Here is a 26195-nt window from a genome sequence, read left to right as displayed (position 1 = left end):
GCTGAGCGCTGCGCTCCCCGCTGCGTTAGCGGCAGGAGAACCGCGTTCTGCAGCCCGCTCCCGCGCAGCCAGTGAGCGCCAGGAGGGTGTTCTCGCGCTCTGCGCCTGCGCGGGGTGGAGGGCGGGGCGGCGGCTGGCCCCGCCCCTCTCCCCTCATAGCGCCCGGCCCGCGGGGCGGGAGGCGGCGGCCGGGGCGGGTGTCGTCGGGCCGCTGAGTCCGGTCTCTCGTTAAGGCGAAGAGCCGCGAGCCCGCGCTCCGGTGTTCAGGCTGGTGTAAATACAAACGCTTTTCCTCTTGTGGGTTTGCTTTATTTGCGGTGCTGGAGTTCTCGTTTTATGCGAGGGTAGCGTAGTCGCTAGTGCTTTATCTCTGGCTGTTTCTGCGTAGTCTGTAAAGCTTATAATGGCCTTTAAATATTTAAGAGCCTGTGCTCCCGTTACAACGTAAACATAAATAGTAAGCAAAGTAATATATTTATCTTCACATGAGTGTTTACATTGGAATTTTGCAACAGGTATCCCTGAGTAAAATTACCGCTTTTACTTTTGTGTTTGTACTTCTTCAATGTTCAGCCTGGCCTTTGTGTATTTGAACGATTTCAGTTGTTTTCTCTGTTAGCGGTGGGTGTGGGGTCCCGGGGGGGCAGGGCCGGGAACTGGGGCCTGTGGGGCTCTCGGGGCAGCAGCCTGAGGAGCACAAGTTCACTGAGCTTCTAACAGCCCTGTCACTTTTATCTTTTTTTTTTCTAAATAGCATCGCTTGTACTCTTTAAACCTTTCATATAAGACAGATAGTAAGCTTTAAGAAAACTTAAAGCATTTGAAGCTGCTAACAATGCATAGATATAAATTTAATCATATAAAGGAGAAAAAGTGAGAAAGTTTCAGCTTTTGACTTGAGTTGAAAAGGGAGGCGGACACTCGTCTGTTAAAAGGAGTTGGAACAATTATTTTATTTTCTAGGTCAGGACAAGCTGTTCTTTAAAGATGGAAGTCATTATGAGGGCAAGTTTGTCAAGGGACAAATTATGGAGAATGGATTTCAATACTGGGTATCAACAGGTGAGCCTGTAGTTATTACATACCATTAAAAAAAAATCCATTAAATTCTGATATATAAACATATATCATAAGCAGCCCAACTGATCTAGTCTAAGTTGTTAGCCTTTCGTGGTGTTTATTGAAAAATTGTGGTTTTCAGGTTTTTCTGTTGGTCTCTAAGTTTAGGCTGGGTTAACTTCTGGTCACCTCAGGAAGTTAATTAAATGTGTTCATGGTAGAAACCAGAAACATGTATCATCAGTTCTTGACAACAGCCTTAGTGCTTCAAAGATGCACACATATGCAGACTTGTGCTTATATGAAGTGCTCGGCAAGATCTGGACAAAAATGGTAAAGGTTTTAAAGAACTTGCCCATCCATAACAGATAGTTTATTCAGCTTGTGCCTGGCGTACCAAGAGAACGCTTCAGTGAATTTATCTCCTAGCATTCTGAGCAGAAAGTAGTTGTTTAAAGATCTATCCCAGTAACTTGCTCCAGAAGAGGATTTCTCCTGTTTCTGTTGATTTTTCTGTAGGTCAGTGACTTCACCACTCTAAACCCTTTAATCAATGATCTGTAAGGCCGACAGAAAATAAAGGGTGACCACATGGAATACAGTGTCTTATAGAAGTAAACTGGTTGTATAGCTGACAGAAAAATAGTTCTCTGTTATCTAGCTTATTGTTTCTTGAGACATTGAAGATAGGGTATTTTGTGTGTGTGTGTATATATATATATATTTGAGCATGTGTACGCACACGCAGTTTTGTGCCACTGGGTGTCTCTCTAGCATCTGTTTTGTGACTGAATTAGTAAACTCTTAAGGTTTACGCTTGTTCAGTAACTGGTCTGTCTCTGTAGAGCGGTAAGCATTTAGTACTATATTGAAGTTTACACTGGATATGTGCTCAAAAGTGACAAGATACTCTGGAAAAAAAAAATCCTGGCAGTACTGACAACAGTATCTTGTTGATTTATTTAGTATTTATATTATGCAGAAAATGGAGTTAAAAGACAATCGCTTAGTGCAATCCTTTCACATTGGGTAGAAACATCAAGAGATGCAAGATTGAAACTGAACACCAGAGAATATATAAAAAACAAGCCCCCGAAAGCTGCTAATTTAAAAAAAAAAAACTATTGCACAGTGACCTGTGGTGGCTTGTCTGGTTTTAGTGCATTTGTATGTGCACACATTTGAGAATGAAAGAAAACAGTGACATGTGAATGAAATTTGCAGAGGTTAATGAAGTAAAACACACATTTTCTCCATGGAAGTGTTTACTTACTGATTTCTTATTTCTGGCTGCTGCGTAAGTCCCAGTAAGCAGGTGCCGTGTTCCGCTCTGGCCCTGTTGCTGCTGCTTTGTGTGCTTTGGCAGCGCTGTCTTGTCTCCTTTCCCAGAGGAAGACCTGCTGGTGCATCCACCTGTTAGCCCCACAGAACAGGTGGCAAAAGCCTCCTGGGCTCCTTCACCTGCAGCTTTTGTTCCCCCGCCCCCCCGAACCATCTGAGTTACCTGTTTGGAAGAGTCACAGTTTCAGTTCTGATGCAAATTATTTAAATTACTGGAATTTCAGTTGCTCAGAATTATAGAAAAAAAGAAGTGGTAAGTACTAATGACCCACTTACATCATCTTTTTCTATATTCATGAACAGGTGTCTTTGAACGCTTTGCCATGACACACAATGTTGGCAGTAAATAGCATTAAAAATGTTGTTTGTTTCTGAATAAAAATTGTCAAAATTTATATCCATCAAAGTTAGTATTTGAAAGAGACTACCCCAAGTAAAGATGCATGTGAATTTTTGCAGTTAATTTACTACTGTTTAGTTGTTTTCTTAGAAATAGTTGTTTCAAAGTTGTCACCTGTGATGAATAAATTCCTGACATCTCAGGTTTTTCAAACACAAAATGAGTCATGCTAACCGGTTTAAAAGTAGGCTGTTGTAAAAATGATTTAATATGATAATATGACCTTGTGATATTATTACTGTTCATGTACTAAATGTTCTTATTTATTACCTATAACATTTAATTGTCATTTAAATAAATTCTACCTAAACACGTTTACTTTAGAGTTGAGACTCAATCCACAATTACATTGTGCAGTTACCAGAATAAATCCCTTATTACTGATTCTTAGGAGGGTTGCTGTGGTTGATACCTAGTTGATGATAAACAACTTTGCCTTTGCCAGTTACTGTTCATCATGAACTTATTTCTGTTTTGGTCTCTATTAATAGATTGCAGTGGTTTTGTGTCTGCTGCCTTGTATGTCTCTGAATCACAGAAAATACAGGTCCTTACTAGAACTCAGGGATTTTGTTTTATTTAAAGCAGAATTTCCTGTTCCAGTTTAAAAACAAAGCCAAACAGAAACAAACCAACCCCACAGTGTGATACAGCCCATCACTGGAAGCTCACAGCTTTTTCTTTTTCTCTATTTCTTTTTCCCTGTTTCCTGCTCCCCTTTGTGTACTCACTGGTAGCTCTTTTTCTGGAGGCCCCTATGTCGCTCTAGTTGTTCACGCCTTTGTTTCTCTGCATAAATGTGTGATGCATAGATAGTGCTTATGTGGACGTCAGCATTTCCCAACCTTGCATGTGTTGCATTGCTAAGCAACTTTTAGCAACACTTATCTTTCATCCTTATGCCATCTGGAAAAGAGGATTAAACAAGGAAATGTGCCAGAGAGAGACAAAGGCAAATCTACGAAAGAGGTGGCTTAATTACTGAAGAGAATGAGTGACATTAATAGTAGGCAGTCATCAGAGTTGATTGAAAGCAAGCACAATGCCTTTACAGGTAGCGGTAAGGAACCTCTGAAAAAGGTGGCATAATTACTTTCTTCTCGCCTCTGGAACAAACCCATATTCCTGATTATGACGTTCTCTGTCCTGTCAGCAAATAGCTGTGAAATGCCTGGCAAATTTTCCTGAACTCCCCTGGTATAGGACCACAAACAAGACTCGGTTGACTCTGTTCTCAGTTAATGTTAGTAAAATTTTGGCTGTGGTCTAATCATCTGAAGATTGTACTATATTGACTAAGAAAGGGTATACTAGAAAAACTGCACCTTCATCATGATGTAGTAATAAATTGTACAATTACGTGTGCAGGCTTAATGTTGCTAGAAACTTTAATTGGCTCATACCTAAGCTTCTGTGGTATTTGGTTTTGCAGCCTTGGGAATCTTTAAATTGTTATTTTATGTAAAGGGTATATCTTGGGTGAAATGCAGTCTGGATTTAAATAACTGAAGCTTTTTGGAATTGAGTTTGGTACTCTATTTCACTTTTCACAGCCTTTAAAAAGCAAAATAATGTGTGATTCTGTATGTGACAAAGCAGTTATTCATTCTTGCCATGTAATTTAATGCGGTGTAATATGAACTGAAGGAGCTGACATAATAGTATCCCACAGTAACAAACCTTGGGCAAGAAATGTTTGATTCTCGCCCCTTTTCCCTTTAGAGGCATGCCACAAAATCCTTGGTTGTTGTGTGGTCTCCTATTCAACTTTTCACACAAATGTTGGAAGGGTATTTATAAAAAGCATGGAGGACCACCCACGTTGCTATTGAAAATTGGTTGAAATAATCCCTTCTTTGTAATTTAGCTGTGCTGTTGTCGAAATTTAAAATCCTTGTGTGTTTCTGTTTAAAGGGGCAGTGGAGAAATGACGTTTTCAGTGAACGGGGCGCTGTGGCGAATTGTTCTGGTGACATCTGTGATGGACTGTGGATCAATGGCTACCCTGCTGGTACGTACATTCCTTATGCTCTCCAGTTATTAACGAGTCTTTGACATAACGCTTTGGTTATCCCTCTTTTGATTAATATGATCTGACTATAGTGTTCAGCATCCTCTGAGCACTCGGTTCTCCTGGAGTGCATAGTTCTCTGTTTGAGTGAGACCTTTCCTGCAGGGAGGGAGCGGTTCATTCAATGTAAATGCATAACTACAGTGAGGTATCAAATGTTCTTGTAATGCATTTTTATTCCTGCAATGAGGGAGAGTTTTTTGGTTTTAATAATGTGGCTTTTTAATTTTGAAGTTAAAGTATTTTGGAAGTTAAAAGTTAGAAAGATAGCAAAAGAAACAAACTGTGTGCGCGCACAGTACCCAGGTGTATGAGAGTAATCCCAGTTAGTTTAAATTATGTCACTGGAAATAGCAAAGAATTGTGCAGCAGGTTATAATTTGTGAAGCACAGAGCAGAAATGAGTGTCATCATAATGCATAATAGAAATGGCTTAGTAGAAAGCTTTTCTAATCCAATTGACTTCTGCATGATGGGACTGTTTATGCTGTTTACACAGGATATAGCAGTTCCAACTTGAGTGCAGCTGGTCAAGAGGTGCTCATAAGTAAATTTTTTGTATTGCCTTGTGCGGGTATCAATGTATCACCTCAAAGGAAATGATCCCAAAAACTTGAAATACAGCATATATGCATGTACACATGGTGTCAAGCAGCAAAACATATCAAATGGAACTCAGAAGAACAGATCTGTGCAGCAGCCCATCTCAAGAATATTTGCATGTCAGAATCTCTACTGTAGGATGCTAACTCTAAAAATGAAATATTTAATCAAAATCAGAAAAATATAATTCACCGGATTGATTTATTTCTATCTTTAATATTAGATATACTTGTAATGCCAGGTCATATTTATTAGAACCCAGAATGAAAATTTTTATTTTTAGAAGCATTTCCTATGAAGGAATAAGTTTTTGTAGGTTTCATAAGTCTCACAGTTAAGTGCTTCTTTAATCCAGTCAAAGTTGGTAGTAATCAAAATTCATAGCTATGTTCAAACCCTGTAAAATGTTGTGATGGACTGTTTTATGATTAGTTAGCAGATGTTAACTTTAACAGGCGCTTTTTTTTTTTCTGGCTCTGTAGCTGAACAATGAGGAATTGAATAGGTCTTGAAGAAATCTCTACACAATCATGGAAGTATTCTCTTCAGATTACTGTAAGGATATGTTTGAAGAGAGAAAATTTGTTCCACTCCTGTTCATTGGGTACTTAGACTTAATTTTCCCTTTTCTCAGCAGTGCAATCACTTGCATTCTGTATTAAGAAAGCATGATATTCCTGTTTATTGCTAAAACTTAATTGTTTTTTAAATATTTTTAAAATGCGTTTTTGTGGAAGTCAAGGTTATTCACAGGACTTTGGTTTAAAATAAATGTCTAGATAAGTATTTCAGGCAGAACAATAGCTTGGCTTTTGTGAAGAAACTGCCTTCATTAAAAGGAATGAATTTGTATCTTCTTTCTGTCTTCTAATATTGTGTTTGTACAAGCCAAGTACAGAGGATGCCATTTGCTCTTTGTGAGACATTCACCTGCACAAGGACTGGAGACTAGATGTCTCGGGCAGCATTTTAACTGGATGTGGCTTTCTGTTGGAACTTCGCAACAAATTTATCTACTGAAGCTTCAAGCAATCTTTACCTTTATAAGTGAACTGTTTAGTAGTTGAGCTCCATTTGTAGTATTTTACCTTGAACACAAGATTGCTTTCAATTTTACGGTAATGTCAGGAGAGTCAAGATCATAATTATTTCCTTTGCTTTTTCTGTTCCTTCAAACAACAATTGACTTTCTTCAATTTAATGCTGCTGACCAAAATAGAGAGTTCTACTGCCTTTTTGAGTGAGAAGTACAGTAAGAGTGTTTTATACTCTGAGTTTAAAACTTTACCTGAATTTGTAATATTGTGACACAGTAACAGTAAGACATAGTATGTAATTGTGACGTACTAATTATTTGTTCTTTTGATGATCAGCTGTGCATAGTCGTCATCTGGAGATCTGAACTGGCACCAGAAATCGCAGAACTTGATGGGATTTGGTGACCAACTTATTTGAATTAACTGAAGAAACTGAGAGGAAAACAGTTAACTCCTCTGTACGTAGTGTGGGGAAGAGCCAAATTTGTTAAATGTTTCCCTTGATTAATATGTGTATGCAGTAATATAAAACTGGGTATTTAGTATGCCAGCTTCATAAATTGCAATAAATGTGCAAGTGTTATACCCTCAAAATAGTAGCATATACCTTTTATATGCTGAGGTGGTTTTGTGATTGTCAAATCTACTGTTATAATGTAATATTCAGCCTTTAAAAAGTGCGAGTAGTTTCCTGCCCTCCCCTGCCCCCAGCTGGTGGCTTCTGACTGTTCAAGGAAGGATTCTCTGATCAGGGAAGCACAGCAAGCTGTGTCTTCAAAGAAACAGGACCATAAAAATCATCCTTCTAAATATTGATTTGCAATCCTAAATTAAGAATTGATTTCTGAAGTTTTGATAAATCTAATAAAACCCCTGGGAAATGCTGAATGTGTTAGTACTTCTAAGAAACGGATAACTTTTTAATCTCACTGAAATTTCAAAAATCTCGAGCATTTGGTTTCTCTATATGTTTTTATATTAATAGCGACAATTTCCTCTGTCAAGGATAATAGCTGATCTCAGAATTGTAAATACTCAACAATAATGAAATAGATGAAATAGAATCTGCAGTGAAATTTTTCTCTGAAGCTGTGAAACCTGCTTCCTTGTTTAGTAGGGATGTCACTGCTTTAAGTTTGTGGAGCACTTCAGCAGAACATGGGCAACACAAGGAGTGACCTGAATGAATTATAGTTCCCCATTTGTCAACTGCATCTCCAGTTTGACAAAATCTGATAGACTGAAGTTGTTGGAGAGGTGGTTCTCAATGTTTAATGTATGCTTCATCCTGTATGCCAAGCTGTAAATTTAATATACTGAGTACCAATGGCTGTCATGGTGAATTCTTATATTTGGACTTAATTAAGATTTTAAAACCTTTTAAATCCACAAGCAAAAATGTCAAAACTATTTTCTTTCTCTGGATTTGAGCGTATAAGCATCTTTTGACATGTATTGCAGCTGGAAACGGGCAACTGAGATCTGCTGTTTGTCATTAGCAGTTGTGGATTTGCACTGCCTGGTTGACCAGTCCCTAAGGGAGATGGAGCCCGAGTCTGGATGTGACACCCTGCGTGGAGCAGGAGATGCTTCGAGCAGCCAGCATGGTGAGTCAAGACAGTGGATTAGTTGACTGCTCAACTTTTTAGTTAACTGAAAAATGAGCAAGTGTCTCTGCGTTGCAGTAAAATAACTTGAGAGTATGAGAAACTACCTTTGTAACACAAACAGGCAGTTCTTAAGTGAAAGTATAATTTTAGAAAATATAGTAATGACTGCTTAAAGTAGGATTACATATGTCACTAAATGGACTTAGATTAGCAATGTTATCTTGGTTATTTCAGTTTGCTACACTGATGGCAGCAATGCGTGCATGCTGAAGAATGTTCTCAATATTCTTGATGTTATTACAAGACATCACAGTCTAATAAAGAAAGACATTTCTAGGCGCTGATATCAGTGACATAATGTTACTAGTTATCCAGATTGTTGTAATCCCTCTGTTTTACATTTGCTTCATATCATCACATTTTTGCTGCATCAGCTAAAATATTTTTCATATTTCTGGATCGAAGACAGTTATTGTGCTGCATGCCTTAAATTTAGGGGAATTTACAAGGCTGAGCAACATGCTTTCAATTGAAACCAGGGCAAGGAACGTACGGAGCTTTTGTTTGAAGCCAACTCAAATCTATTACTGGTTCATTGTTTAGAAGATTTGAGCTGTAAAAAGCTCACGTTTTTGGCTCCTACTGTTTTTAGATCACTAGTGCTTAGCCGTAAGTATTCTGCCATATAATTCAAGCTTATCACTCTTTGATACTTCTTCCTTCACCCACTAACGCCACTGAATTCCACTAAAAGTACATCTAATTGAGATACTTTTTTGAAGAGTCATTATGGATGAATTGATTCCCTTCTTATTTTGCTATTGTGAGTATCCAAGAAGCCCTTTTTAGACTGTTTGACAAAAAATGATTGTATAACTTGATTCAGGAACAGCATCAGATGATACACAGGCTGTCATATGTTAATTTTAAAAAAAAATTAGTTACCATAACAACTGACTCACCATTTGTATTTCCAAGAGAGAATATCTTAAAAGAAAATGTCATGGGTCAGTCACATGTGTGTTAGTGGTGTTTTTGGTGGAAAAAACATGAAATGTTTTTTCAAGGGTGGTGCGAACTTTTTTTTTCTTACTCAAGTGAGGTTTTGTTATCAAAAATAAGATTATGCTTCTTAGATGATCATGTCCATTACTGCAAGGAGCAGCGAGTAACAAAACTAAACCCCCCAGCCCCGAATACTTGATTTTGAACTATATTAGGGAATACTCTGGACAGCTGACTGGACAGAATCTGTGTTAAACAGTGGGATAACAGCACTGTCGGGTGCTGGGGTTTTTTTAACCTTTTTTTTTTTTTTTAAATCTTGAAGACTCAGAACAATCTATTTATATTTTTGATTAATTGTTGAGGGCCTGATTCTGCTCATGTCTGAAGTCAATAGGAGTTTTACCTTTGACATCTGTGTTTGCATGATCAAGCCTTAACATGATTTGTTTTATATTTTGTCAGCTTCTCTGAGCTAACTTCAAAGCCCACTTCCCCAGCCGTGTTTCCTCCTTCTCCGCTGAAGCGGTTAGTGCTAAAACTCTTGACATCATCAATAGAGGTAGCCTGAGGATCATCAATGGCTTCTTTGAAGACTTGTTAGTAATTTCCACTACAGACAAATATTCTGCTGAAAATTAGGTTTTGACTCTACCCCCTCTTTCCTGTAGGCAGTGATAAATAATTTCTGCAAAATTAGACAATTTTAAATCTGGCATTTTTACAAATGAGACTAGCTGGATATGTGCATCGATACCCAGAGAGGGTCTACCTTGATCTGAAAAGACATAATGATGAAAAGCATCTTACACTACTGAATTGAAATAGTATCTAAATGAATTTGTTAGATTCCTCTCAATCTGTAATACACATCTGTAACCTGATTTCACAACAATGGGGCAACAAAGTGATTAACATGTTTGCTGATTTTGCAGTTAGAAACCTTGGGCTAGTCCTAAACATGCTGATTCTGTTGGACTTGCAAGGGGTGCTGGAGATGTTGCACTAAGTGTAATAAAGGGGTCCCAGCATGTGTCAAGCACATCCACCTTAACTCCCTTTAATGAGGTGTTGATTTGGCGTTAGAATCTAATTGTACACGTCTCTTCTATAGCCTATGTTTCCCTGGTAATTACATTATTCTGAGACTTTAAAATTATTTTTGTTTAAAGATAATTCCTTTGCTAAAAGGAATTAAGTTTTCATGTCAAAGTTCTTACTTTGAATTTATCTAGATCCAAAGTTCCTATATGACCATTTATCTTGTCAACAAAAAAAGCAAGGACAACCCAGATAAAATTTTAGTCTTATGAGGTCTATATTTTTACCGAAGGTGGTGCTTGCGGATATGTATTATATATATAATATATACTTCTATGTTCTCATCAGATTCAGCATATTGGTTTAGTACTTTTAATAAGTAGAATTTGTTTTCATCTGTTCCGCTTTATCTTCAGTCTAAATAAACTTATTAGATTCAGGGGAGTCCAGAAACTGCTACAATACTTTATTTTGACCACTAAAATAGTTCCCTCTAAATCATGCAATAAAGTAATTTGGGATTTCGAATCTGACCATATGAAAGAATCATTCTGAGCCCTGATAAGAGTGGTGTTCACTTTTGTGCTAAGCTTGGGACAATTTTAAAAATATATATAAAATGTTTTCCTTTTTTTGGGTATTAGCTTTGTTTTAAACTTTCAGATCGGCTGCTTGGCATTTTACTTAAAAGCCAAGCTCACACATATGGAAGATTGCCAGATACTCCAGACCCTATTTTGGTTAAATTACAGTACCCAGATTTTGGTAACAAAGCGCATTGATTTTATATTCAAAAAGATTTTTATATTTAGTCTGTTAACCTTTTGTAATTCCCACCCACAGCTTTAAATTGTAGAACATTTTAATGCTAATTGTTGTCAGTAGGGTATCTGCCATGGCCCCTTGGTAATTTAAATCCAGTGAATTGTAATGCAGGTGCCGATAATTGCAGAACTGTGATTGTCTGACTGGCTGCAGCATATACGTCTCAAACAATTCTTTTCAAATTGGATTGGAGAACATTAAAAAGAATCCCATATTGAAGCTAACCTTGCATCATATTTACAATAAAGAAAAAAGGAAGAATTTTTCCTCTCATTTCTAAGACTGTTTTACATACTCAGTTTTAGAATCTGCCACTGTGAAGACTGTTTTAAGGTTCAACAGCTATTGTTTATTTTTTAAAAATGTGTGTTAGTCCCTTTGATTTTGCAAGTTTATAGAAATTTTTGTCTAGTAGTTTCTGAAAATACAGTTGTTTGGCGTAACATCATAATCCAGTGAATATGACATGAGATTGGGAGGAAGAAGGTTTTGTGTTGAGCCCAGATCATCTGAGTGATACTGGACAGATGATACTTCCTGCTGGTCTTTTCTCACTATGAAATAATGGCGTTTTCCTTTGCACACCTCAAAACATTGCATCTCACCTGAACTACATTATAGCCAACAAAAAACCTGTCCTGTAATCTTAATGTGCATGTGTGTATATGTTTTCTGTGCATCAGGAAACTTAATGTTCTTTATTTTACTAGAATCTTCATTATATTCCTCGTAAGATCTCCATAGTGCAGAGTTAATGATTATGCAATAGCACTTTGTTTGGAATACACAATATGCTAAAGTGCTGCCTGGGAAAATATTTTAAATACAGGGTAGTCATTACTTTTATTAAATGATTATAATTTTAGTGGATTTGATGAACCCTCCCTCCGAGGGAAGTCTTTGTTTCCACAGAATGCTTTAATATTGATGAGAGTCATTCTCACAAGAAAAATCTTTGGTTAACTGAAGTTACTATACAGAGAAAGAAGGTAAATTTTTGGTCAGAAATAGAAGCTTTTTGTAATCTTCACTGTAAGATTTTGTGGTTGGTGGTTTTTTAATTAAAAGTGAAATAGATTCAAATTTTTGTTTTGCATGATATTGGTTAGTGTGTTATTGTAGATACATTGCACTTGATAATTTTCTTTGGAATCAGTATAGTAGTGAAATAGTCCTCAGTAACTTGAGTTTATATTAATTTATTTAACGAAAGTTAAATGTATTTTGCTTTCTGCTGAATAGATCACCTTCTTTTTATTTTCCTTAATGAACAAAGCTCTTCGGTGAATTGACTCTAACATTAAAGACTAATGCAGTGTGTCTGGTCACCTTTAAATGAAATGTCTGTTACCCCTAGGACAAATAACTCTATTTTTAAAGAAGTTCCATTAAACGAAGATGATATTACAGCTTTTAGTCTTCTACAACAGCTAATAAGTATTTGCAGGATGTTAATAAACATTCCATCTGCAACTGTAGGATTGTCATCTTTACTGAGGGTTGTTCACTGACAGTATATTTTCCTTCCTTTCCCCAACCGCCCCCTTGTCCCCAGCTTCTGGCTCGATCTCCTACGCAAGTGATTAGTGTGCTGTATTTGAGTTGGCTGTAAAAAGATAATTAATTGATATTTCACTCCCAGAGAGGTCAAGCTGCCCTATCTCGAACGGTTATGTAGTCATCCTGCTGGCACTTAGCCCTGAAGGTGCCACATGATCTTTGTCTTGCTGAAAGTAATAATTGTTGTAATTAAAATTAACACGAAGGGAGTATTGAAGGAGTGATTCTCTGATTTGGGTGCTTTAGCTTCACTTGGAAAGCACATGAAACTGGAATTCACAAACCTCCTCAGGTAGTGTCTGGGTAGGGAGTTTTTAATGTCTGTCTCCTTTGCTGTCTAATGCGTCATTGTGCCACATTCCCAATGAGATGTGGCTGTAGATGTGTAGGGTTTGATGTGACTAATGTGAAATCCTGTCAGGTGTCTTGAAGCCATTGATCTTAAACACCTTTCTTTGAACAGCTGCTTATTCTGAGATCATTTCAGCTAAAGATTGGTGTGAAGACTTTTTTTTTTAAAATAAATGGATTATCTAAATGCAGGTCTTCAACTGGTGTTTAAGAGGCAATTCAACAAGGGAGCAAAATTGTACAAGTGACTCTCTTGGAAAAGGTGGGAGGACTTTATAAATGAAGAAGTTTGATTTCCCATCGCTGTGGCAGTTACACTGGCCTTGTGACTACAGTGCCCTGCTGAAAGTACGTCCTCAGTGTTGGATGTTTCCTTTGAAACTGAGTGGCACAAGAGCTATCAATTAATAATAAAAGGTTACATTTAGTGACACAGGAACCTCTCTGAATGTGTTAGTGCATTAAGAACCTGGAGTTATTCTGTAAGCAGTGTACTTCTCATTCACTGCCCAGAGAATAAATACTGCTGCTACAGCAAGAGCTGATGGAGAGAAAGATGTTATTTAATGTCCTTGCGGAGGCAAAGGCTTAACTTTTACTTTGCCATATAATGATAAAGTTATGGCACTGTGGAGATAACTGCAGCATTCGCAACTAGAGATTTCTTACTATAAGGTATTCTAGTTTGGATAAAGTATTACAGTTAGAATATTGTAAGAGTTTCAGATTGGACAATTTGATACAACTTCTGGTTATAGATTCTTTTGACCACTGAGTTGTACATTCTGGCTTTTGTCTTTTTTATGATTTAGCTTGAGTTACTGTGGGGGATGCTATTAAATAGTTTAGTGACTGGGATCCAATTTTGTTTACAGAAATAAGTAAATAGGAAGTAATGAGAGAATCTTAATATATGTAAAACAAAATCCACCCTATTCAAGTACTGATGATTTTTGCATTTGTTCTTAACTTACAGATGCAAAGGAAAATACTAGCACATCGTAAGTTACACCATCCACCATCTTGGGCACTTTCCTTAAGCACTACAGAAATACTTTTTTTTTCCCCCCCTTATAGAAATGAAGCAAAAAGCCAAGTGGTGGGATTTCTGCTGAGAAAGCTGAGCAGCTGAGTCTCACAGGAGCAAACAACAGCAGCAGGAGGTGGGTGGAATCGGTGTCCTGCTGGGCTGGAGGAGGCTGGCTGCCCAGAGCAGGGGGATGTCCGCAGCGCCCCGTGGCTCACCCACCCTGCTCCCTTGGCCCCGTCTGTTTCTACCTGACCCCTGTCAGTAATAACTGCCTTTCACTTTTTATGCCAATACATCTTTTACTTCCTTATAACATGGGCTTGTGTTTGCAAGAACAACGTTTCTCAGTCCTTCAATTTGGAGAGTGTTTGGTGTTGGATTTTTTTGGATGTTTGGGGATTTTTAAAGCACTTTTCTTGTTTTATTAGAGCTTTTTGAAGTAGATGTAGGACGTTTCCCTCCACCTTTAAAATTGCTATTAAATCTACTACCTGGGTTTTCAGCTTAGTTTTGCAGTCTGCTCTGATCTCTGTGTTGCTGTGATTACATTGAGTAATTACGTTTAACCTTGCTAGTTTGAAACTGGTGTGTTTAAATGAACCTCCATAATTGCATGGCATGATGTAGATACAGTTGAAAAGAAAAGAATTGCATAGAGAAGAAAAATTTCTCTTCTGCTTACTAGGTTAGTCGAGCTTTGCAAGGGTGATTTGAACAACTGTGGCAACATAAAAATGATAGTTTATTTACGCACAAAATCTAAATTTGGCTCAGCATGTGTAAATTGCTTTGTATGTATATTAAAAAGTGAATAGTAGAAATATTTTTTGAACAGTGTTATTTCATCAAAACAAAATAATTGTTTTTTTCATGATGCTGCTTAAATGTGAATTAAAAATATATTTTTAGCTTTTTGAGAACTTGTCTTTCCAGTTGTTTTCTGAGAGAATGCATGTGCAAGCAGACCCCCTAGTCCTACTGTCTGTATTCAGGGTTCTCATACAGATATTTTTGCTGGGGGACTAACTGAAGAATAAACCATCATTTCAAGTACAGTGAATAAACCTTCCTTTTTATAAGTACCACGTGAGAACATAGTAAATAAATGGTCTGGTTTAATCGATATGCAACTCTGAAAGCACTACTGCGTCTTTTCCGTGATCCAGCCACAGATGTGCTTGCATCAAGGCTGTGGTATGAGATGACAGTCAATGAAATTGCAGCTACAGCAGCAAGTATTAGGGGGAAATGAAAATTCCTGACTCAGAGGAGCAGGGCAATGACAGAAAGACTCCTCATTATAGATCTTTTCATATGGAAAAGAATGACTGGTAAATGAGGTTGCTGTGATACAAAGAGGATGGAAATACAGTTGGACGTTCATGCAGAAATTGTGCTCACTGTACAAAACAAATAGAAGAATAGGGGAGATCTAATTTGCATTTCTTAACTGCCAAAATGAATATGGAGATATCCTCTGAGACAAATGACAGTTGCAACAGTAACAGAAAGGTATTTTTTACCTACCCTATTATTTGTGTTGTGACAAAAGTGACTTTTACTATAGCCTGCTTGTGGATAACTTTTCCAGTGTTTGCTTTAATTTATTTACTGTACAATAGGTTACAGGCTTTTTAAAATACTGACTTGAGCAAATCTGCCACAATGACTAATTCTCCACCATTTTCACTAGTTCAGCTAATAGCATAAAATAATAATAATGGGACTTGCTGACATGAGCAGACACAGTGATACCAGGGTCTGATCAGGGCTGGTCTTGCTGACCTGCAGTGGCTTCTCTGTAGCAGACAAAACATTTTGTCACATTTAACCAGTATGACATGACACATTTATGTCAAAAGAGACAGGACAATGTGCAGTGGCTTATGAAATCAGATGTACCGGACTATTTAAAGCACTTTCGAAAATGCTTATTTACCACATGCAGCAACTGTCTCCCCCATTTTTGCAGTGTGACCAGGGAATCTACTGTAGACTGTTATGGGTTTTGTTTTGTCGTGGTTTTCTTTAAGTGGCTTTGCTTGGGTGCATTCCAACCCCTTAGTGTGGAGCTATTTTGCATTATCCCTGTAAGTGTTCTAGAGTTGCAAGTTCCCAGACTTCTGGATCTAGAACAGCAGCTGGAGGTGTAAAATACTTGAAGTAAAAAGAGAGAAGGCTGCCTTTCAGTTAAGCTTAGTTGGACTTTTATGCTATGATGTGATGGGTTTGTGTGCTGAGAAGGGGATCTACCTTTTCAGGTAATTGAGAGGTACTTGAAATGCTTGACCTTGTTTTAAATATTTTACACAATGAAGGATCAGGAATAACCTATATAATGACATAGAAAAAAGTCAGTGCTGGAGTTTCAGACAGGTCACTTAATGTGCTTGAACTGTCTGGCACATTGACCTTCCACTGTCTAGTAACTCCTTCAAACCTACAGTAAGTCGTAGGTTGAGTCATTTGTCACCTTTGCCTGGAAGTGACAGCCACTCCATTGTCATCTGGTGCATTTCAAACAATAGAAGTGATTGAAACAGGAACTCCTACATTTCTGGGAAGATTAAGAGCAGCTCACCACCCTGTAATTTAGGTAGTTGTGCAAGTTTGCATTTGCATTAGCAGAATAGTGCGGATTTTATTGAATTGTTCCATAAAAATATCTTCAGGTTTTGAAAGATTTACTGTGCCATAGGTATGGTGTTTATTTTGGGGTGTTCTGGTTTGGTGGTGATGGATTTTGTGGTTGTTTAAGCGTATGTGCGTTCAAATGAAGACAAAACTAAGATTCATTAATTCTCCAAAGGCTCAGAGTGGCATATTTGAGTCTCAGTGCTGGTTTGAAGCTTTGAGAGCTGCCTTAAAACTTTGAATTACATTTATAGAATAGCTGAATTTATTTTTAAATCTATCAGTCAATTCCATTTCCTTTATTACTAAAACAAACTTCTTTCATATGTAACACTGATAGTTATTGCAGAGATTTGTTGTCACTTTTTTCTTCAGGTACGTGGTAAGCTGTGTCAAGTTTGACTACATTTTTTGTTATAATTAATTCAGACTAATTGTATTATTTATCTGAAATCTGGATGAAGCTGGCTGTTGTAGCTTTACGTGTTTGGGGTTTTTTTTGTTAATTGATTGACTTAGAATAGTTTCCTCAAAAAGTGTAGGTCCTGTGTATGAGTTACATGCAAGTGGAAAGTTTTGTCTAATATCAAAATGCATATTTTTATTCCAGTACTTTTTAATACTTTGGTTTAAATACATTGGTCTCAGCTGTTGAGGAAGAAGCAACTTATTGTTTTTCTGTAGCAAAGGTCACTAAGCATCAGGGTAGTCAGACGGCTGACAAAAGTTAAAATAATATTTGAATTTTCTACTGGCATCTTGCTTTACTTGAAATGAATTATTTTAATTGCCTGGTGACTTTATTCATGCTGGAAAAACTCCTTGCATATCACAGAATCTCGCTGTGCAACGGAGACCCAGTCAGTTCATGAAGAACATTGAATAGCTGAGGATGGGCTTGGTTTTGTGAATGAGGTACAGGACTCGCCCAACCACAGATGAAAGTTGTACATCAGTCTTTGACTGGCTTGGCTGGTGTGAGGATGGAAGAGGAGATGTCAACTTCCTTTATTATTTATTCTGAGCAATATTAATTACCTGTCTTGTGCCACAGGCAGAACCCAGCCAGGCACCAAGCCCTAATCCAATCAGTCTGATCTACGTAGAAAGTTTACAGAATGACCTTGTACATAATTACTCATTTGATAGCTGTTAGTAAATGGCAGAAATGGAATCCGACATACATTATAACACATTAATGATTGCCTTCCTCCCTCCATCCTCTTCTGTACAGAAAAATGATTTTAATTAAGACTTCCGTGATTAGTCATTTAATCAGTCATTAGGCCGATACAGATGGAGTCAATTAATTTTTTACACTTGAATAGAGACTTGATGCTACTGCAAACCACACAATCTTTTTTTTACATTGTATCATGGGCAATTGCCTTGATGTCTGTCTAGGAAGTGTACATTATTCTTCCAAAAACTGGGTAGCATGTACAGCACGTTGGTGTCATGGCAACTCTAGATGTGTTTTATTACATGCTATCCAAATTTTAATGAATCAGTTTGGTTTTGAATTCAAACTGATGTTCATTCTTGTTATGGAGCATCCTATATTTTTTAGAGGGTAGTAGGGCAGAGTTGTCTTTTAGAGCAAATGTATTCAGCATCTCCTCATGTATTTGCTAGTACAAATGATAGTACTTTGTGTTTCAGTGCTAAATTTTGTGCAAGAATTTCAAATGTTCTGTGAACTTAAGGGTCTGTTTCATTTGATGTGGGAAGACTTTGTATCTACTTGGCAGGTTCAAAAAATGAGGTGGATGTAGCTATGAAATGACTTGCTCAATCATAGGAATTGAGGGATCACCATCCTTGTTAGATCAACACCATGCGTTGTATTGAACACGTTTGCAGGTCTGGGATTACTAGGCAGAGAACGATAAGAGGTAACATCTGCAGTATATATTTCATAGATCTGCTCTTGCCCTCGACAAGGAATTGCCTTGTTCTTCCTTTCAGTTGATTCTCTGTAGTGTTCATTTGCAGGATGTAATAGGGAGTAAAATTTTCAAAGGCAACCAGCTGTTTTCTCGTTGGCTTCCACTGTCACCTGTATGTCTGTTTTCTGTTGTATTTTCTGGAGTTCAGACTTACTTAAAGCATAGTCCATGGTGAGTCAGTCTGGCTGCTCTGGATATCCTGATTGTGAGGTTGTTTCTGTCCCACTTTGCTGTTGTCACCGTGCTGGGAGATGAGACGTTGCTGTCCAGCCTCCGTCTTTGGCTTCATGTTAGGTCAGATCCTCACCATGTTAGTAGTTTGTTTTAATGTTGTCTTGGTGAGCTGTTGCACAGGCAAAAGGGAAGGGAATAGACTGATCCGTGTGTGTCTCTTAAAGAGTGAAAAATGAGCCCTGTCTTGTCTAGCCCAGGAATAATAAATAAAAGCAGGTGTGAGGTGTTGGAATTGAAAAGAGCTGGATATGATGGATGTGATCTGACTTCTCTAGAGCTTCAGGCTTTAATCCCTTTGACCCAGTTTGAATGTTTCCCTCCTGATGCAATGCAGAAATAATAAATGGAACACAGCATATGGAAGGGTTCCTAGGCTGAGAAAGGAGGAGGGAACAAACGACAGTTAACTCTGCTCATTTCTGCCTCACTTGTACGGATACATCAGGAACCTTTGTGATGCACTCTGCTAACCCTCACTGGCTGTTCCTCGATGCTTGCAGCAAGGCGTGTCATGCTAAGATGAAAAAAAGAGAAGCATCTCAATTTGTGTTGCAGCTGGAATCTACCTTAATTTGGAGCTATTTTTGGAGGTATATGATGATCCCCTCTGCATTTTTGATGTGGATTTTGTACATAAATGCTTCTTCCCAATTAAACACTGAATCATCACTATAGATTGCAATGAAATGCCTCTCTGTACCATTAAAATTACCAGATATTCAATTGAAATTTAGAGTCATCTTTGTTCTGTAGCTTGAATCTCGTTGAATCCTGACCTGTGTAGTCTGCCAGAGGGTGGGTTTGTCCACTGGAAAACCTGCCATCTAAACAGGGAGTTCCATACAAGGCATGGATGGGAAGAGCAGTCCAGTGGATTAGAGCTAACGTGGTAATTGAGATGACACCAAATGATTCCTTACGCTTGTCTGAGACAGCAGGATTCAAAAATAGGCATAGTGCAATTCTATCCCACCCAATAATGTTGGTTTTTTAATTTAAGCTGGGTTTAAAATGCTTTGTATGTTGGAATGAATACTTTGGTGTGGATGTGAAGTAGTATGTAAAAGAAACGCCTGCTTAAGTAAATATGTGGCCCCTTATTTCATGTTTATTCTGTTCCAAGAGTAATGATAAGATTCATCAGGGTCACACTTGGAAGCTGTCTTACAAAGTAGATAATTTAGAAAAACGTTTTGGCACCCTGCTGCTTTGTCATAGATTCCAAGCAGGTTGTGCCAAAAGAAAATTGTAGAAACTGCTGTCATAGAGTACAAAATCATTGGATTTTTAATAGGGAGCCAGTGGTGAGAATTCATTATACATTCACACCTGCAGATAAAGAGCATCTAAAATTGGAAGTTTTATTCCACTCATCTTTGATCCTGATATTATTAGATTACATTAGCATTATCCTACACTAGGTTCTGGAACTGGAGCAAATAGGAGTTCCATCCATTAATGTTTTCCCATCAGTCATTCTTTCTGTACAGCAGCTGTATCCTGTATTGAGAGCCGTAGTTCTGGATACCGAGACTTTGTTTCTGTTGTTATGTTGTATGGTCCTGTTTCAAACAGAGCTACAAAATTTGGGCTGAATTTCTATCTTGTGTAAAATAGCCATAGTCAGATTGAAATTGCTTTTACTGAACGGTAACAGCTGAGTGGTTCACCAGTTAAGTCTAGTTAAAGATAAAAATTATTTGCCAATCTATTCTGCATTTCTACATATTTGAGAGGTAAATTTTTAGAGCTTGTGCAGGGAATTTTTGCACCACTCCTGTTCCCTGCATAACGGCTGGAAATACACACTGAAGTGCTTCAATAGCCATCATCTGAGACAATTCGTATTGCCATAAAGAGAGCATATAGCAAAATAAAGATCTGCAGCCTGAAAGTTTAAATTTGTACCTTGGAGAAAGGTAAAACAGGAATGCAGATTTTTGTCAATTGTTGTAAGGGAATTGTTAGTTTACTCAGATGAATTTGGGCAATATTATTTAAAGCTTTATAGACAAATGCTGTACAAATGTTTTGAAGGCAATTAAATTTCTAATAACAGTCCAATTAAATTATTTTTATGACTAGATGATGAGTTACTGGTAGTTTATTTGTAGGCAGCAATTCAAGTAAACCCCAAAGGTTACATACTGCACAAAGACTCTAAATTCCAGGCCTTGAAGACCTTGAACTTCATTCTCGCAGCAGAGTCCAGCAAGAGGCAAAGCACCTCCCGCTTGTGAGCCGAGTGTCCTCGTACAGGTGGAGATGCCCCTTTTCTTTCCCATCTCAAGTGCTCATTTGTACCAGTTTGATTAACTATGAAGACTCTTAAATCAAACTTCATGGTAGATTCTACAACCCCTCCCATGATACATTCAATCTGCGGCGGCTGAAGTTCTAACAAAGAGGAGAGAAAATGATACTCCATTTCTAATTAAAGAAGTAATTTTCCTTTGCAAATAGGCTTTTTATCTCCGCTTCAGTGTTAAGGATCAATGGGTTGTCACATGTATGTCTTTTTAATAAATGCCGGCTGAGATGACATTAAAGTGATAGACTGATCACTGTAATCAATGCAATTCAAAATTGCTTCATGTCTTAAATGAACTAGGTTCCTTTCTGTGATTCACCTACAGTTAACATTGTCTGAGCAACGAAGTACAAGGTTACATCTTAGTTAAAAAGTGATGCTGATATGGAATTTTTTTTTTACATAGGTGCAGGTCTTGCCATTTAACTCCTTACATTAAGCCATGAATGTTGACACTACAAAACAGAGAAATTACTCAACTCAAAGGCAATCAGAACTGGTATTTAAGCATAAACATATGGTTCATCTTGAAAGAATAACCGTGTGTGTGCTGTGCAGTGTCTGTACATGTCATGCCAAGCACAGGCTTATCCACGTTATTTCAAATGCCAGCGATGCGTTTTGGTGTCCCGTAAGGCGCTGTGCAGGACAGCCCAGCCCGTGGTGCAGCTGGGACAGGCCAGGGCCAGCGGCAGCAGAGGATCTTTCCATACCATTATTCTCAGAGTCTCATCTCTGTCTTTAAAATCTATTTATGCGGAATACTTCAGAACTCTTTTCTTGTTCTGGATTTATTTTTTCAAAACCCTAGAGGTTCCGTAAAAACTCTCAGGATCCTTGTAAACCTTTTTATTTCTCTTCAAGCTGGCAGGCTGACAGGCTTTAGTTATACTTAGTGCTAAATTATTTATCTTCCTTTTCCCTCCTAGCCCTGACTTCTGAATCTTTAACTTGACTCTTGGGATATATTTTTTTTTCCCTTTAAAGTGATGCTGTTTTTCTTTTGTCTTCACTGTTTTACCATAAAAAAGTACGTGTAAAGTTTGAATGTATAAGTATGTTTAAGATGTGGTATCTGATTTTTTAAAATTGTAAATTAAAATTCTAAGTGTAACAAGGTAACTAGGTCATAGACTATTTTATGTTTACTCATATATGATTCTAACTCATCACCTGCATTTAATAGTTGATCTCAAATTGATTTATATTTTTAAAAATACCATTCCTATCCGATCGCCTTCATGGAGATGGCTTTCAGGTTACTGAATACTTTGGATCATTTAGGCTGGGTTTTCAAAAGCTTGTTATTTATTGTTTTGAAAGTGGCTGAATATTTGGCATTAAAGTGAATGGTATAAAACATTTTACAGGAGGAAGAGTCTTCGACTGTCTTATGAGCCAATGACAACAAGCTCTCTTCAACCTAGAAGTAAGCGTTGTCATTGGTAGTAACAATATATTTATTCTAATCTTTAGATCGCACGTGACATCCAAAGAATACCAACTACAAAAGGATCAGCACCTTGTAAAGAATTCTAAGATGTTACAAGGTAAAAATCTTATTTGTTGTTAAAATGCACATTCTTTACAATAACCTCTTTTGGAACATCTTTCCAAGGGGCATGATAAATTCTCCATCGTTTGGTGTCTGTAAGATAAGCCCTGATTGTAACTTGCCCTTCTAGCTTAAAGCTATGAATCTGCATACATGTGAATTTAAAATATACGGTGTGTTCAAAATGCATCTTATTCATCTTGAAATTTCTAGTTTTTTCTGTCTTCATTCCAAGTTGTTGACAAGGTAGATTTCCTTATCTTGTTTTACTAGACTCTTTAAGTTGCCATGCATGATACTTGCTATAGTACTTCTGGTTCATTTTTATTCTCATTAGTATTAAGCAGTAACTTTCTATTCTATTTTTGAAGTTGGTGACCTCTGAAGGATTTGGAACTGTGAAAGTTTCAGTGGTGGAAAAATATCTGATACCGTATTCTGGAAAGCCTATGGCTCATTGACTTATGTCTATTAATGGCTGCAAAATTCATAAACCTTTACATAATGATTTTCTTTAACTGTAGTACTATTAATTTTTATGATAATTTTACTGTTATTTATGATCGTCAAAAGAGTCTGTTGGAAAAAGAGATAATCGCACAGGACTTCCAATTTGTAGATCCTCTGTGCTCACAGTAATTGTTGTAGGCTCTATTAAAGACTGAGAAGGTTACTAGCTTTGACTTTATAAGGTGAAAGTAATTCTTTGAAGGGAAAGTTATATTAACAGTGATTGTAAATTAGGGTTTTTTCCTCACGTCAATGCAAGGCATGTAGTATCTTAAATATTTCTTTCAGAGATGTTGTGCTATTTCTTGTTTTTCACTGTCATTCTGTGGAGAAGGCAGGATTCCTTTAGAATTGCTTCCATTGTGTGATATCTGCTTGGATTTTCAGACTCCCCAGCCATGGCTCTTTGCACTACACAACCACCACGCGTTTCTGTTGAGTTTAGCCTTCCATCCGCTAACCCAGACCAATGGTTGTCTTCTCATCTGTTTGTCAGTGTTTTGAAGGGTGTCATTATTTTCTAGAAGGTTCTGAGCTCGTACCTCTGGTGTTCATGGCCATTCTAGGGCCATTTTTCTAGGAGTCCTCAGTTGAACTTTATTTGCTGCTTTTTTTTATTACAAATCTTGTAGTGGTGTGGTGGCCTGTTTGTGTTGGTCTTGTGTAGTCATGGCAGCTTTTCATGGCAGTTGTGTATATATTGGTATTCATCCAACGTATATGAATAGGCCCATAGGAGTGGCCTATTGTGCACTTTATTACCTGAGAGCTTTTGAGAGAAAGTGTCCTACAGATACAGCAGGTATTCTGAAAATCCTATGTTATCATAGGTCATTCTTCAAATTACCATTGAGGTGTCTTTGCTATTTTAACTGTGTATTGTCTTGGAAAATTATTGTGTTTGCTAATAAATGATAGTCCGACTTGGTAACAACAAATTGTCATGCTGTCTGATCAGTGGTTACACTTGTCTTCCATTTGTGATTTAGCAGATATAACAAAATTTGGCATTGGAATTGTATAATTTTTTCGTGCTTTGTTTTAATACTTGGTATGATTGTAAATTTTTTTCCTGTCACTTCTGCCTGGTTATGTACTGAAACTGTTTTGTTTGGGGGAGGCTTTGCTTTATTTTTACCCCAGTTGAAATGTTTAATTCCCAACTTTCCCTTATCTTTTTCAGACCACTATGTGCTTATGGTCTGTGAAGTGACCATGCCCTCATTCTTGGGCCAGACTCTCACATCTGCCTTCAAACTCTCGTATTTTTCCAGAGAAAACCAAAACCAAGAACAAAGATTCTTTCAAAGTCACCAGCAAGTAAAAAGGATCAAACCCCACAGCCAGGGCTCTTATCCAAGGCACACTGAAATCAATGGAATTCTTCCCATTGAATGCAGTGGAAGTTGGATTCAGTCTTTGCATCCCAGTCACCCTTGTAAGGGTTTTCATGCAGGGTCAGGGATTTGGTTTTGAAAATTATATTGATCTAAAGGCAAGAAAATAATTGACAGAGGTCCACGTCATGGTTGTCGTCTTACTATTAACATTTTAAAAGAAAGCGAGAGATTCTCTGCAGAGATTTGAGATGCAGATTACAAATTTTTCAGTTCTATTCTTCAATATATGTTTGGGAATGAGAAAAGCAGAATTCTAACAAAAACCTAAGGTTAAAACAACCCAATAGAAGAAAATAGAAAAATAGCTGAAGATGAATGTCCAGGACTGCAGCTGGTTGTGTTGGCATAGTTCAGCTGACTTTAGTAGAGATCAGGCTATAACACGAGTTTCAAAATACAAACCTCTTTTAGGCTTCCTAGTACAGATAACCTTGTTCATTCGTGTCTGAAAGTTAAATATAAGATTGGAATACTTGGCTTGCCAAATGGAAACCACTGTCCTTCCTTTTCTGATACTTTTCTGCTTCTATGAAGAAAATTAAAATAAGACACAAATGCAACAGAAGAGCAATAAATAATGTTCCATAATGATCAACAATGAGGAACTTGTGCTTAGAAACTAGGAAACAAATTGTTCCAGAATCATGATTTGACCCTCGTTAGTGCTTTTCTGTCCAGCAATGCTTTTTACCTCTGTGGAAGCACATGGGTGCTGTGGTTGCCATGGTAAGGTACAAGTTTCGTGAGGGATGCTATAAACAGTCCAATCATTGGCCAAAACCAAAGTGAAGATCCTGCTCTGGTTCTGTTTGTCACAAAGGCTTATGTGACTATTTACATGGTAAATTAAAAGGGCATAAAGACAACATCGTTGTGTGTTTCTGTGGTGGAGGTATCTGCCACATATGGAGTTGTTCTCTTGTAAATCATAAGTACTTCTGAACTTGTAATTTTAAGTGACTGTGAATGAGATCTTGGTATTGTCTTTCCAGCATTCTGTCTCTCAGACGTGCCATGCTGAAAATTTGCCTGTAGTGAGAGAGGAATTTTTACACTTCATTATAACATTGAATGGTTTATTAACTGAGAAAATAAGGTGGATGGACAGATTCTTTATGGAAGGAGGCATGTAGATCTGACCTTGTTAGCAGCTTTGCAATTGTATGCTGTGGCAATAGTGTACCCAAGGTAATGATCCCCAAGCAGTAATGTTTCTCATTTTTTTTTCTTTGGGGCTGTGTATATTGATGAGGTAAATGACTCTTTCTTATTTGTCAAAGTATTTGGTATTGTTTCCCACACTATGTTCAGATTATTGCTTTACTAATTTCCTTGGCTTCCATTCAATTTATTTCAAAACAAACCAACATCAAGTACCAACACAGAAAATGAATTGACATTTTTCAACTATATGGACTTATCCTGAAAAAGCTGAAAGCACAAGAAACAATTGCAATATGAATGGACACATCTGTTCACAGAAACTGACTTAATTGTTTGTGGATTCGCACTTACAGGAGTTCTCAGCAGGGTGACATGATGCCTGCTCTTGGGTAGTGCTGGGGTGACAGCTCTGGACACTATTTCATGAGATATTTCAAGAGCAGAAGCAGAATAAACTCGTCACTTCCACTCTGGGAAGTTCACTTTGCTCCTGAGGTTGCCGGCC

General features: G+C 37.6%; 1 long non-coding RNA gene across 2 annotated transcripts; it reads left to right on the top strand.

Moving 5' to 3' along the window:
• Window positions 1–184: 184 nt before the first annotated feature.
• Window positions 185–25401, top strand: LOC135997362 (uncharacterized). 2 transcript variants are annotated; one of them, XR_010607430.1, is made up of 9 exons: window positions 185–273; window positions 964–1062; window positions 4715–4811; window positions 5957–6078; window positions 6848–6969; window positions 8014–8118; window positions 13981–14066; window positions 22538–22611; window positions 24310–25401. It is a non-coding gene; the product is annotated as an uncharacterized LOC135997362 (long non-coding RNA). The 2 variants fall into 2 exon arrangements; XR_010607429.1 differs by lacking the exon at window positions 13981–14066.
• The last annotated feature ends 794 nt before the right edge of the window (window positions 25402–26195 follow it).

Source organism: Caloenas nicobarica, chromosome 22 (genome assembly GCF_036013445.1).
Source record: "Caloenas nicobarica isolate bCalNic1 chromosome 22, bCalNic1.hap1, whole genome shotgun sequence".
Classification (NCBI taxonomy): Eukaryota; Metazoa; Chordata; class Aves; order Columbiformes; family Columbidae; genus Caloenas; species Caloenas nicobarica.
The sequence above is the reverse complement of the archived record's forward strand: the minus strand, read 5'-3'. Positions and strand labels throughout refer to the sequence as shown.